The sequence below is a fragment of the Pleurodeles waltl genome, chromosome 4_1 (assembly GCF_031143425.1).
Source record: "Pleurodeles waltl isolate 20211129_DDA chromosome 4_1, aPleWal1.hap1.20221129, whole genome shotgun sequence".
Lineage (NCBI taxonomy): Eukaryota > Metazoa > Chordata > Amphibia > Caudata > Salamandridae > Pleurodeles > Pleurodeles waltl.
Genome location: NC_090442.1, coordinates 344,825,065 through 344,839,769, shown reverse-complemented (window position 1 = coordinate 344,839,769; position 14,705 = coordinate 344,825,065).

The following is a 14,705-nucleotide window of genomic DNA, read 5'->3' as shown; positions in this document are numbered from 1 at the left end:
TCAAATGGAGGATGCACTTTACTAGTTACACCCTTGCTTTACTCTTACAACACAAGTGGGGTGGCATAGCGACCTGACACAGTCCCTAAAATGCAGATCTGGCAATGCAACAGATTCTGCTTGCTTCCATGGGTTTTGCATGTGTACATCACAAACAACACTGATGGCATCCAAACACCATGCAATGTACAGCAAGGAAGGGGTCACACGCACTGGCACATGAAAAGCTGAGTAAGTGAGATGTGATATGATTTGTACATGAGGAATTGCACAATGTGTGCAATGTGTCAACAGAGGGTCATCCAAATGCATGACCTGGTGGGGCTGTGTGCAGCCAGGGGCCCGTGAATGAGGGACTTGATGTGTGGCTCCCTGCCAATAAATTAGGCAAAAATGAATTACAACCTTATGACGAAATAGAATAGCTGGTACAGGTCAACATTGGCACCTCTCCATCTCATTGCGGAGACTGAAGAAATACTTCCTGGCCAGATGCCTGTCCTGGACTTCTAAGATGATCTTGATGCCCAGCTACTAAACCATCAATCCAGACACCATCCAGCAGATCCTGGGTTCCATTAGGTCCCCTTCTCTGGTTGCAGGGAGGACACACTTAACAGAGCATAAACACCACTTGCCAGCTCAGACAGAGCCCTGGACTCCATGGACCAGATATCATTTTCCAAAGTCAAGCAGGGGAGTCCAGCAACAGCTAGCACAAAATGTGTGGGTGAGGTAGGAGACCATGGCAGGCAGGGTAACTGAAGTACAGAGGTGCCTCAGTCCCAATAGGGACAACTCTGCTTGTATCAGAGGCAACCACTCCCTGCTGCAAAGACTGAAGAACTCCCTGACCCAAATTGCTAAATTGCTGGCGTCATGAGGCAAAGGCACAAACTGATGCCCCATCAATTGGCACCAGCGAGATTGGCAACAGGTTGGGGGAAATGATCACTGTGATGCAGTCCATGCATCAGGAGCTGGTATCCATCAAGGAGTACTTGGCTGCCTGCCACCATGACGTTGTTGCTATGTTGAGAAACCAGCAGTTTCTCCTTGCAGCAGTGAGGCCTCAAATCTTCCCACAGATAACAGCTCCTGGGACCTACGATTACACTTCTTCTGCCCCTGATGTATGTGCCTCTCTCAACTCCAACTCCAGCACAATCCATGACAAAGGAGGCACCGCACACACTAGAGGTTGCAGATGTGGAAGAAACATTTTTCACCTGTAAAACAGTAGCTACAGTCTGTGGCACAAGGACAGTTTCTCTTTAGTTCTATGTTTAAGATCTTGCCAGTGTCTCTAGAATAATCTACGTCCCCACTTCTCTTTCCCACTGTTGACCAATCAGACGTATGAGCTGTCAATGTGCGCCATCCTACATAATGGCAATGTGATCATCTCTTGACTTAAGCATTCCTCTTCCACACATGTCTTATTACATGTTCTCCTATCTCTGAATTCTGCTTGGGCATTCAATGAATTCGGATCTTTCACGGGGTCTATCTCGTGCAATGAACTTAATCAATACCTCTCAATATCACTTTACACATGATCTGTGTCAATTCCGTATCTGAGGTTGAATCTATTTGAGCAGAATGCATCATGTGATGTTAAAACAATGATGGGCCTTTGTACATAAAATTGGAGCTGTGCATTTCCTCGAGTAAAGTTAGTATACTGAGGTGTGTCATTCCCAAAGTGCAGGGTAAGGTCATATGGAAAAGAGCAAATTGTGTGCCTACAGTAGCTCATATGTATGATCTACAGCCCAGTCCCATGTTGTAAAATTGTGCACACTTAGTAAAAACTAATCTGTATAACAATAATCATATCAATCCAAAATGTGCCATGCAAACCCCACCCCTGGGCTGGTGTCAGTACATTTTCCATCACCTCAGGAACATGTAATATTGTATGGCTGATGCAGTGTCATTGAAATGCTGATGCAGTGTCAAACACTTGGGTATGGTCTAAGCACCACCCATTGAATGCCCCTTCTGCTGCATCACCCTCCTGCAGGGGAGCTACACCAATAAATTAGCGTTGTGTCATCCACAGTGTCACAGTGCCAACTTTTACATATGTGAAAGAAAACATCACCACTGTATTGTCACAATACATGATGGCATCGTGGTGTCAGTGTATTGAATTATATGCTACTAAGTACCCACCAAAGGGATATGTGTGTCTATGTGCCTGGCACAATGCTACATATACTTACTGCAACATCGTTTAGGTGACTGAGAACTATGGTGAGAACCAAGCAATACATCAGGCATCCAAGCATGGCATGTGTCATGTAGCATGTGTGTTTTGTGACACCTGATACCAAATACAACACATGTGGCTGGGCTAAATAAGTCTGGTAGTTACATCACACCATTCATTTGACAAAAACATAATGCATGTGCAAGAATATGAGGGCCAGGCATGTGCAACTCTGTACCAAAACCTTGATTGAGGGGGGGTGTATTGGCAAATATTCCATTGACAGTGCAAGTCACATACCTTCAAGATACATTAATATACAATTGGATTACATGTGTCAGGATAAATATCCATCCATAACCAGAGTGCCACTTACCTTGCAGCAATTTGACTTAATTTACTAATATTACACTAATGGCAACCTGACAGGAACCTCAACATGGGCGACACATATTGTCATATATGTTACAAAGTACTGCTGCTCATGTCATGTGACAAATAGTGTATGTGTAGACATGCTATCACCTACACAATAGACATGATGGCAAGCAAGTTGTATGGTATAACAAGATTTATTGAACAACATACTGAAGTCTAAATACACACTAACTAAATTACCTAACTAAACTAAGATATCCTACACTAACTTATCCTACCTTATAACTACAACTATCTTAGCTTATCCTAACCTATTCTAAACATCAGATGTCACAATTAAACATCAGCCCCCGGCCACCTTAAATTACATCCATTGATAAGGACAATAGTGACTACAGATAAACATTGACTGACTAAACGTATGTGCGAAACAAATATATATTTTTTTGTATTATTTGAAATGTTATAAATTCTTTTGGTTTTAATTATTTTTATACATAGAACCATGACCTAAAACATCTCCCCCCACCCGAACTATCACACTTATAACCACCAATCCCACCCCTCCTAATATTATACCACTATGGCCTAAAAATAAGTACACTACACTTACTTAAATATGCTGTTAGGCCTGGCATCCTTGGTGTGGTTTCTCCTGTCTTTTTGCCTCTGCTTCCTGTATTTTTGACTGTGCTGGGCTTTTTTTTTGCTGGATTTGGTACTCTGGGCAATTTACTACTGCTGACCAGTGCTAACGCACATGTGATCTCTGTGTAAACTGAATTTATAATTGGCTTTTCCATGATTGACATATTTCATTTATTAGTAAGTACCTAGTAAAGTGCACTAGAGCCACCTAGAGCCTGTAAATGAAATGCTACTAGTGGGCCTGTAGCACTGATTGTGCCACCCACATGAGTAGCCTGTAAACATGGCTCAGACATGCCACTGCAGTTTTTGTGTGTGCAGTGTTAAACTGCCAATTTGACCTGATAAGTTTACCCACTTGCCAGGCCCAAACCTTCCCTTTTAGTACATGTAAGTCACCCCTAAGGTAGGCCCTAAGTAGTTCCATGGGTAGGGTGCATTGTATTTAAAAGGTTGGACATGTACTGCTGTGTTTTACATGTCCTGGTAGTGAAATACTGCCAAATTCGTTTTTCACTTTTGCAAGGCCTATCTCTCCCATAGGTTATTATCTGGACTGCCTTTAAATATCTTTTAAGGGTAGTTTCCCATTGGAAGCAGATAGAGATTTGGAGTGTGGGGTCTCTGAACTCACAATTTAAAAAATATATCTTTTGGTAAAGTTGGTTTTTATATTGTCAGTTTGAAAATGCCACTTTAAAAAGTGGGCATTTTCTTGTTTTACCATTTTGTGCCTCTGCCTGCCTGTGGAATCCGTGTCTGGGTCAGATTGACAGTTGAGCTGTTTGTGAATTCCCTCTAGACTGTGACACAAAGAGAGCTGGGGTGTAGCCTGCATATCCTGATAAGTCTCATGGGCTAGAGTGGGAGGGAGGAGCTGACACGTACACCTGATGCAGTCTCAAACCCCCAGTGTGTGTCTGGGGCCAGGCCTGGGTAAGGCAGGATCTTGTGAACAACAGAGATTTTTCTTGAAAGTTTGCCTCCTTCAAAGGCAGAAATGGGTATAAGTAGTGGACCCAAAACCCCAGACTTTTAGATTACTTCTGGATCAAGAAGAACCTCTGCCAAGAAGAGCTGAAGTACTGGCAGACGACTACTTCCCCTTTGCCTGTGAGTGTGCTTTTCTGAGTTGGCCTGCAGTTGCTGCTTCTGTCTGAGAAAGGACAAAGACTGGGCTTTGCTGTGTTTTCCTGCTTGTGAAGTATCTCCAAGGGCTTGGACCGAGCTTGCTCCCTGTCCTGAAGTCTCAGGGTCATCAAAGACTTCCTCTTCCATTACCTGGACTATCTTGCTGAGACAAATACCCTGCCAAGTGGTGCCTTATCCAGCCCCTGGGTCCTTGAAAGGAGAAGCTGGTAGAACCAAGACTGAAATTCACACACAGGAGCTGTACAGGAGAAACATCGACGCTGCAACTGCTTTGCGGCTGAAAAATCAATGCACCATGTACATTGCAGCTGAAAAATCAACACAACACCTGTGTGCGGTGCCAAAATCGACGCATTACCCACGGAGCATGACTGTTTACCACTGTGCACAGGAATTTTGCAATCATTAATCATTCCTGGGTGTCAAATTCATTGTAAACCCTCACGGACCTGAGGCTGCCTGTCCAGAAATCGACTCATCGCTCTTCTGCGGGATAGAAAAGCAACACATCGCCTACCTTACTGGAGAAGAAATGATGAACAGCCTCACTTGTGAGTAAGGAATCAACGCATCGCTGTCTTTTCCAATGCATGCTAGCCAGTGAGACTTTATTTTGACGCAAACCATGTACTTTCTGTAAGAACAACATACCCATTGATTTCTGCAGATTAAGACTCTTTTTTTACTCTAAAAATTAATAACTTTGCGTGTGTATGTTGGATTTTTGTGATTTTAGTCTTGTTTGATTTAGCTAAATATTGGCTATGTTTCTAAACTGGTGGTGTCTCCCTTTTGTAGTGTTTTCACTGTAACACTGTGTGTTTGACATAAACACTTTACACATTGCCTCAGAGATAAGCCTGACTGCTTGTGCCAAGATACCAAGGGGGTGAGTAGGGTGTATCCTAAGTGTGTATCTCTCTTACCCCGACTAGAGAGAGGGTCCCTGCTTGGACAAAGTGCAAACTGACTGCCAACCAGATACCCTATTGATAACATATATCAATCTATCTAAGAAAAACACCTATGAAAAAAATAGAACAAGGGGAAGGAAAAACTGTTCTTTGCATAGATCTTCTAGATGTATGTCCTTCACAATGGTCCAAATTTGTTCAACAATATGCTCAAGCCAAGCAAGCCTGTATTTTTGATCAGCTAGTTCAGTACACAGGCCCTGGATGTAAGATGGCTCCACATGGTGCTGGCCTGTCTGGGATCCTGCAGTTGGTGGCCATGAAGTAGGTGGCATAGGTGCCAAGGATGGTCCTGCTCCTGATGATGTAGCTGACCTGCCTGCTGGTTGGGTGATGGATGCACCATTGTCTCTTCTTGGTCCTCCATGCAGGAATGCCCTTCAACTCCATGAGGCCTTTTCCCTGTCATAGAGAGCCTCCATTCGCCTGTACCCCCTGCAGACATGCCTGATGTGGCGATATCGTTCTACCCGTTTACCAAAATTAAATTTTTTGGTGGTGGTCATGCTGTCAGCTGCATGAAAAATAGGACATATTAGGATCTCATCTGTCAAGCAAAAGACCCACATGCATGCATTGAAAACAGCAACTGCAAACCTCTGATATTGATATGCACATCTAAATAATTGGCCCTTATGGGTAATGTCTAAACAATTTGGTCCATCTTCAACCTTCCTAGAAATGGGACTTGTTCAATGTGTCACAGCTGTCCACTGTGGAACAATACAAAATCACTGTCCTTGATCATCTTCTAAGGACCATGACATTATTGACTGCTATTGTCACACACATCAACCTTGTGACCATGGTATGTCATTCTCATCATGTGGGATAGCTTTTCTATGTCCAACATTCATGCACCATTGACCACTGCTCTGATTGCCTGTACAGAACCCATCTGAGGAAAGAGCACTACTGACAGGTAGGCTCACTACAGTTGGTGTCTGCTATGGAAAGGAGAGTGTCTGACAACATTGCTATTTGGAAAATGTCTGTGGCACATATCATTTAGGAGATAGATGGGATCGGTTGTCATTCATGTCACACAGAAGTGTGACACAATACTACTATCCACACAGCTCTGTAGCTGGTTAATTGTGCCGTAACAGAAGGTAGAGTCCATGAGTACCTTTATGTGGAGCACTATGTTTACCATACTTGGTATACAGGTCAAAAGCATAAACATTGCATGTAGCACTACAGCACTTAGCACCACCATCTCATATATGGGTGCACACATGTCAAAGTCCTATTCTGCATTGGAAATTTAGGACAGCACTGTACAATTCTGTACACACTGGGAAGCTGTTTGCATCACCTCATGGGCACTTTCAGGTCCAGCATTAACAGAGAATGTATGACATGATGGCATGTGGTCTGACAAGGTTTTATGGACAACCCTCAGCCCACACACACAGGTCAAGATATTAGAGGATAGTATGTGTTGGAAATGTATTACCTAATGACACTGAGTATGGGGTCTGACACCGTCATGGTGGTTGAGACGTGAGTAGTTTTGAATTGAAGGACATTGCCCACTATGTAGCATGATGAGGGAAGTAAACACATGGTGACATATCTCACCATGAACTGAATTGACATGTGCCACGTGGGGCACACAGTGCAGTCACATGTTTAGCAAACAACATATACACAATGCCCATACATATATCTGATCATCAAATTCATGCACATTCAGTAACAGTCACCACTGTCATTGGCACTCTTCTACCATGATAAATATTTTCAAGTCTCTACCTGTACATGTTGACACCACTGCATTGTGTACTAGGGATTCCATCTTAAACACATGTGCAACAAATCAGTCCACATCCATGTTTTGCATATGACGACTATAAAGGCATACGTGCAATTTTCAAAGAACATCATATATTAACAAGGGCACATCTCACAACATTGTTTCACCACAGAAGATATAAACAGGTTGACTGGTAGATTCAAGGTCAGCAAAAATGAAGAGCTCTCTGATGGTGTAGGGAGTGGGACTGTCTGCAGGAGAAAACAAAAGACACAGCAATGTGAATGTTGATCAAAGAACAGCATGGACACATATTGCACATCAAATATATTTTCCTAGAGTACATAGGGGACTTAGGTTAATGATAACTCAAAAAGGCCATATAAATTGGATAGGCCAGCTTGACATGTTAACATGTGTGCAGGGATAATACATATGTGTCAGCCACATTGTTCACATGTTGCAAATGTCTCATTAGTGCACCATTTTCCAATCATAGAAATCATCATGTCACTAAGCACATACGTGACTCAAGGGACACACTCAGGCATGTTTCTTTACTCCTGTTTCACTTCCACAGTCACATGTACATGACTATGCAACATACAACATCTGCCAACCCCTTAGTGGTCAAGGACATATCTTCCTGTGAAAGTCTTTCTATACATCCATGTCACAGTTGTGCCAGCATTGCTGCACATCAACTCTGTGTCAAAAATATCATACATGCTATACGGGGGACAAGGTGAGGAATGTGCAATTTGCCCACTGTATGTTGCTTTACTGGCCTTTTCATTGATCCATATATTTAAATTGGACCACCCCACCCAGTAGGCAGCCCTGAAGCTTTACTTTTTTGTATTTTGGCACATGTCAAACAGACAGGCAGTAGCATTCACACAACAGGAGTCACCCACGAAGTTCCCCAACTGTTCTGCCAACCTCAATTCGGAGAAAGTCCAGCAGGTCCCGCTAATGAGGAATCAGGTCTGCTCAGCAATGTTTATATTGCCGGACAGTCCTCTCCACCATAAAGATCTGGTTCATATGTGAAAGAACCTTGCCCCAGCTCAGCTTTCTGACCTCCATGCGGAAACTCTGGATCACCCTGCCACCCTGGGCCACCATGTGGGGAAGATAGTACAGCTCCAACCATCTAAAAACACGCACCTCATCAGCTCCAAAATGACAGGTGTTAGAAATGGGGTCTCTGGTTGGCAGTCAGTTTGCACTCTGTCCAAGCAGCGACCCTCACTCTAGTCAGGGCAATGGAGATACACACTCAAGATAACCCCTGCTCACCCCCTTGATAGCTTGAAACAAGCAGTCATGCTTATCTCAAAGGCACTGTGTAAAGTATTTGTACAAACACACAGTAACATAGTAAGAACACCACAAAATGGACACCACACCAGTTTAGAAAAATAGGCAATACTTATCTAAAGCAAACAATACCAAGATGACCAAAATCTACCATACACATGTCAAGATATGAATTTTCAAAAGAATAAGAGTCTTACTCCATTGAAAACAATGGAATTGTTGATTTTACACAAAGTACCTGATTTACGTCAAAAATAAAACTGCACGGGTGAGCGTGTGCCGAAAAAGTCAGCGATGCGTCCATTTCTCACTCACAAGTGAGACTGTTCATTGTTTTCTTCTCTGGTCGGGTCGGTGCTGCATTGTTTTTCTCTCCCACAAGAGAGTGACGCGTGGATTTCCAGACGGGCACCTCGGATCTACCCAGGCTTGCGCGGACTATTGACACCTAGCAATGATGGGTGTGAAATATGCCTGCACTCTCATGGAAAACCATGCTACGTGGTGTTTGGGTCTTTATCAGCAGCCACAAGCAGATGTTGTGTCATTTCTCCAGCCACAATGCTTCGATCTCCCTTCCACAATGCAGATGGAGCATCGATTTAAGCTGTGAAGTGTGTGGCGTGTCATTTTTGAGCCGCATTACAGGTGGTGCATCAAAATTGTCCCTGCACGGTGTTCTGTGCATGGATTTCAGTCCTTGTTCTGCCAACTTTAACTTTCAAGGGCCCAGGGACTGGAATGGGCACCACTTGACAGAACAGGAGTCTCAGCAAAAAGTACAGGTGTTGGCAAGGGATGTTTTTCCTGGCCCTGAGACTTCATTACAGGAGGCAAGCTCAGTCCAAGCCCTTGGAGATTCTTCACAAGCAGTAATGCAAGACAAAGCCCGGTCTTTGTCCTCTTTCAGGCAGAAGCAGCAACTGCAGGCAAACCCCGCAAAACACAGTCACAGGCAAAGGGGCAGTACTCCTCCTCCAGCTCTTCAGCTCTTCTCCTTTGCAGTGGTTCCTTTTGATTCCAGAAGTAATCCAAACATCTGGGGTTTTGGGTCCACTACTTATACCCCTTTCTGCCTTTGAAGTAGGCAAACTTCAAAGGAAAGTCATTTTTGTTCACAGGATCCTGCCTTGCCCAGAGCCTGGCCCCAGATACACACCAGGGGGTTGGAAATGTATTGTGTGAGGGCAGGCACAGCCCATTCAGGTATATGTGACCCCTCCTCCCTCCAGCCTAGCTCAGATGGCCCTTAAGGATATGCAAGCTATACCCCAACTCCCTTTGTCTCACTGTCTACAGGGGATTCACAAACAGACCAACTGTCAGTCTGACCCAGACTGCAAATCCACAAACAGGCAGAGTTACACAATGGTTTAAGCAAGAAAATGCCCACTTTCTAATAGTGGCATCTTCAAACTGATAATTTAAAAAACAACTTTACCAAAAGATGTATTTTTAAATTGTGAGTTCAGAGACACTAAGCTCCACATTTCCATCTGTTCCTAAAGGGAAACTGCACTTAAAAGATATTTAAAGGCAGCCTCCATGTTACCCTATGAAACAGATAGGCCTTGCAACTGTGAAAACCAAATCTGGCATTATTTGACTGTTAGGACATGTAAAACACATCAGTACATGTCCCACCTTTAACATACACTGCATACTGTCCATGGGGCTGCCTAAGGTCTACCTTAGCGGTGCCTTACATGTATAAAAAGGGAAGGTTGGGGCCTGGCAAGTGGGTACACTTGTCAGGTCGAATTGGCAGTTTAAAACTGCACTCATAGACACTGTAGTGGCAGGTCTCAGCCATGTTTACAGGGCTACTTATGTGGGTTGCACAACCAGTGCTACAGGCTACTAGTAGCATTTGCTTTACAGGCTCTGGGCACCTCTAGTGCACTGTACTGAGGACTCACTAGTAAATGAAATATGCCAATCATTGATAACCCAATCAATAATACAAGTTACACAGAGAGGATATGTACTTTAGCACTTGCTAACAGTGGTAAAGTGCCCAGAGTCCTAAAGCCAACAGAAACTGGTCAGAAAAAAAGGAGGAAGGAGACAAACAGTTTGTGGATGACCCTGCAAAAAGGGCCAGGTACACCAACGGGCCTTACCCTTCCCTAGCATTCTACCCTCCCACAGCACTTTGAAGTCCCACAAACAGTACAAACCCTTCCCTTGTATGTTTCAAATGTGTACTCCCACACAGGTGCAGCCAACATCTTTTGTCAGATGCATGAGTATGGATTGCCTGTATGATTAGTTCTGACAGATATGAATGCCACATGCCTGTGGTTATATGTATGTGCCTGAGTACCACATGCACATTGCTAAATTTTGAGACATGCAATCTCATACTTTGACATACATGCAAGATGACAACAAATGTGAGTGTGAAAGGGCTAGACCAGGTGGTGGTGTGTCCTCTGTATTTCAGTCACTATCTGTCATACATATGAGTGCCACTGAGGGGTGTGTTGGTAGTTTTCACATGTGATAGTGCCAGTCAGATATTTATTTGTAACAAGGCTCACAACAACCCACTAATGCTGGCATTGCCTACTGCTGTCCTACCTGTGCCTAACATATGAATGGTAGTCATCACTTGGATACAATTTTTTTCTGCAGTTATGTTTCATTCGGACCAACTTTTGTGATATGAGTGTAACTATGTGATAACTATGTGCAACAGCCAAGTGCATACATTTCACTTTCACATTCCTTCATCAATGCTTTATGTGTGTGTTGAGACTTCTATAGTGTGAGAGTCTTTGTCTACCAAATGTTGCATCCTAATGTCAAAAATACTTCAAGACAGTTGTGTAAAAAAGTGATTTATTTACAGCAATGGTGCACAGTTGGTAAATGCTACCAATATTCATTAAAAAATGCACTAAATTTGTCTTTCTGCATCCCCCAGCAGCAGTAATAAGTAGTCCCCATTCATGTGGCGGGGCTTCATTGTCCTCATCTTCCTTCCTGGAGACCTCCAACTGTTCCTCAAAGGGGACATCGGTTCTCACACATATATTGTGCAATATGGCTCGCACAACTATTATTTTACACAAGTGGTGGTGAGTACAACACTTTGGGGGTCATTACAACATTGGCGGTAAAAGCCGCTTACCGCCGTGCAGAAGATCGCCAATACACTGTCGCGGCCGCGGAATTCCACCACAGCTATTATGACACACATCTCGGAATCTGCCGAAATTCAGACACCCACACAAGTCCGCCACACCAAAGGTCAGTGTTAAACTGGCGAAAACAAAACCTCCACCTCCACGCCAACAGAAACACGCCCATGCTATTACGACACACAAATCCACGCGGCGGTCTTTCAACCGCGGTATTCCATTGGCGGTACACACCACAGCGCTCAAAATACACACACATCTCCAAAGCACCGCCACATTGGACAGTTCCAAATACACACTCCTGATACACATACACACACCACTCCCACACACCCAATACAATATAAAACACACACCCACATCACCCACAAACCACTACGACCAAAAATCAGAGACGAAGGCGACAGAGAGACAGCACTGATTAGACAATCCCACCACACAGAGGCACACAACACCATCACCCACACAACATCCACCCACAAAACACCACACACCACTACACATCACCACACACATCAACACTCACACTGCCCCACACATCACTAACACACCACCCCATGTCACGCCAAAGACACCCCCGCTTTTCCGAGGAGGAGCTCAGGGTCATGGTGGAGGAAATCCTACGGGTAGAGCCACAGCTATTTGGCTCACAGGTGCAGCACACATCCATAGCCAGGAAGATGGAGCTGTGGCGCAGAATAGTCGACAGGGTCAACGCTGTGGGACAGCACCCAAGAAATAGGGAGGACATCAGGAAGAGGTGGAACGACCTACGGGGGAAGGTGCGTTCAACGGTCTCCAGGCACAACATCGCGGTTCAGCGGACTGGCGGCGGACCCCCACCTCCTCCCCCACAACTAACAACATGGGAGGAGCAAGTCTTGACCATCATGCATCCAGAGGGCCTCGGAGGAGTCAGTGGAGGAATGAACACTGGTAAGTCAAATCTTAACTATCATATCCCCCACCCTACCTGCATTCTATCACACACACCCACCCTCACACCCTCCCCTATCACTCCAACTCCTCACTTATGTACTAATAACACAAACCACACATCCCAACACCAACCCCTGCATGACACAACTAAGCATGGACATCCATCACGAAAGCATGGCCACTGCACATAACCATAACAACCCTCTAACCATCATCACACAAGCCCCCACACAGGAATGTTTGCACTGGGGTACACGCACACCCACCCATTGCACACCATCACACACACACATGCAATAATCATGCTCTTATGCCCCTGCAGGATCACGAAGGACCGTCACCATACCGGAGGGTCCAGACAACTCCACTCCACCCACAGAAGAGGCCCACAGTGACGATAGCAGCTCTGCCCTACTGGAGCCTGATGACCAGCCCGGACCATCGTGGGCCTCAGGACAGTCGGTTCCCCTCGCACAGGCACAGCCCAACACTGACCTTCCACCCTCTGGTAACACCAGTACAGCACCCACCCAGCGGGCCCAAACCTCCGTACCCAGGACCGGTCAATCAGCTGTGTGTCCACCACTACAGGGAACCCAGGATAACCCACCACCCCAACAAAAACAGGGACCTGGGGGCAGTGGTAGTGGGCACACGGTCCAGGGGACGGAGGCACAGGAACACAGGGGAACTGGGAGGGCTGCTGTGCGACAGAGGGCGGACAGGCCAAGGGAACCCACTCTCCACGAGGCCCTCTCCTCCATCATGGGAGCCTACCACCACTCCCAGGAGACGATGGCGACGGTCCTGGTCAAGTTTCAGGAGACCCAGCGCCTGCAGGAGGAACAGTATTTGGGGTTCAGGGAGGAGCTCAGGACCATCAGCTCCGCCTTGGGCACCATCGTAGGGGTGCTGAAGGACATACAGCAGACCATGAGGGACACCGTGGCACTCCAAGGGGCCCCTGACACTAGCATGGACAATGAGCTGCCCACCACCTCCGCCGGCGCTAGTGGACAGCACGCACCGCCACAGGACCACCACACCAGCACCCCACACCCTGCAGATGGACAACCACCACGCAAGCGGTCCCTGAGATCCAGGAACAGGACAGAGCAAGATGGCAAGACCCCCGCCAGGAAATGAGACCACCCTGATTGTCCCCCCACTGTCCCACTTTGTTACCCTGTCAATACTTAAACTGCCCCAGCTCCACTTCCTATGCCCATATGGGCAGTGCACCTGTGAGACTAATAGACTGGACTCTGCCATGGACATTCCTCCGCCATCACCCATCACAATTTTACAACCCCCCTCCATTTTTGAGCACTTAAATAAACACCCTTGAAACACAAAACAATCTGGAGTCAGTCCATGATTTGGTAGAATGTATTATCAATGACAGTTTCAAAATGCGTTGTTAGTTGTAAAGGCAACATACCAATGTCACACATCACAAGTCCTTGAAGGATGCATGCAGATGACACACGTTGGTAACCACGCCTGTGAAACCGTAATGGAAAGAAACAACTCAGTTACCAAATAATCTCATGAAATTACACACAGGCTAAAGGAAGACGTGTGACAGTGAAGGTAATGTTAAAAATGAAAATGTTCTCACCTGTGTGTCACTGGAAATATTGCTGTATGACTGACTCCCTGTTGTCGTTGTTTTCTTCCTCAGCTTCCTCCTCATCACTGTCCACAGGCTCCACAGGCTCCACAGCTGCCACAACACCGTCATCTGGACCATCCTCCTGCAGAAAAGGCACCTGGCGTCGCAAAGCAAGATTGTGAAGCATCGAGCAGGCGATGATGATCTGGCACACCTTCTTCGGTGAGTAGAATAGGGAACCACCTGTCATATGGAGGCACCTGAACCTGGCCTTCAGGAGGCCGAAGGTGCGTTCGATCACCCTCCTAGTCCGCCCATGGGCCTCATTGTAGCGTTCCTCTGCCCTGGTCCTGGGATTCCTCACTGGGGTCAGTAGCCAGGACAGGTTGGGGTAACCAGAGTCCCCTAATAGCCACACCCGGTGCCTCTGGAGTTGACCCATCATATCAGGGATGCTGCTATTATGCAGGATGTAGGCATCATGCACTGAGCCAGGGAACATAGCATTAACCTGGAAGATGTACTGGTCTGCCAAACATACCATCTGTACATTCAT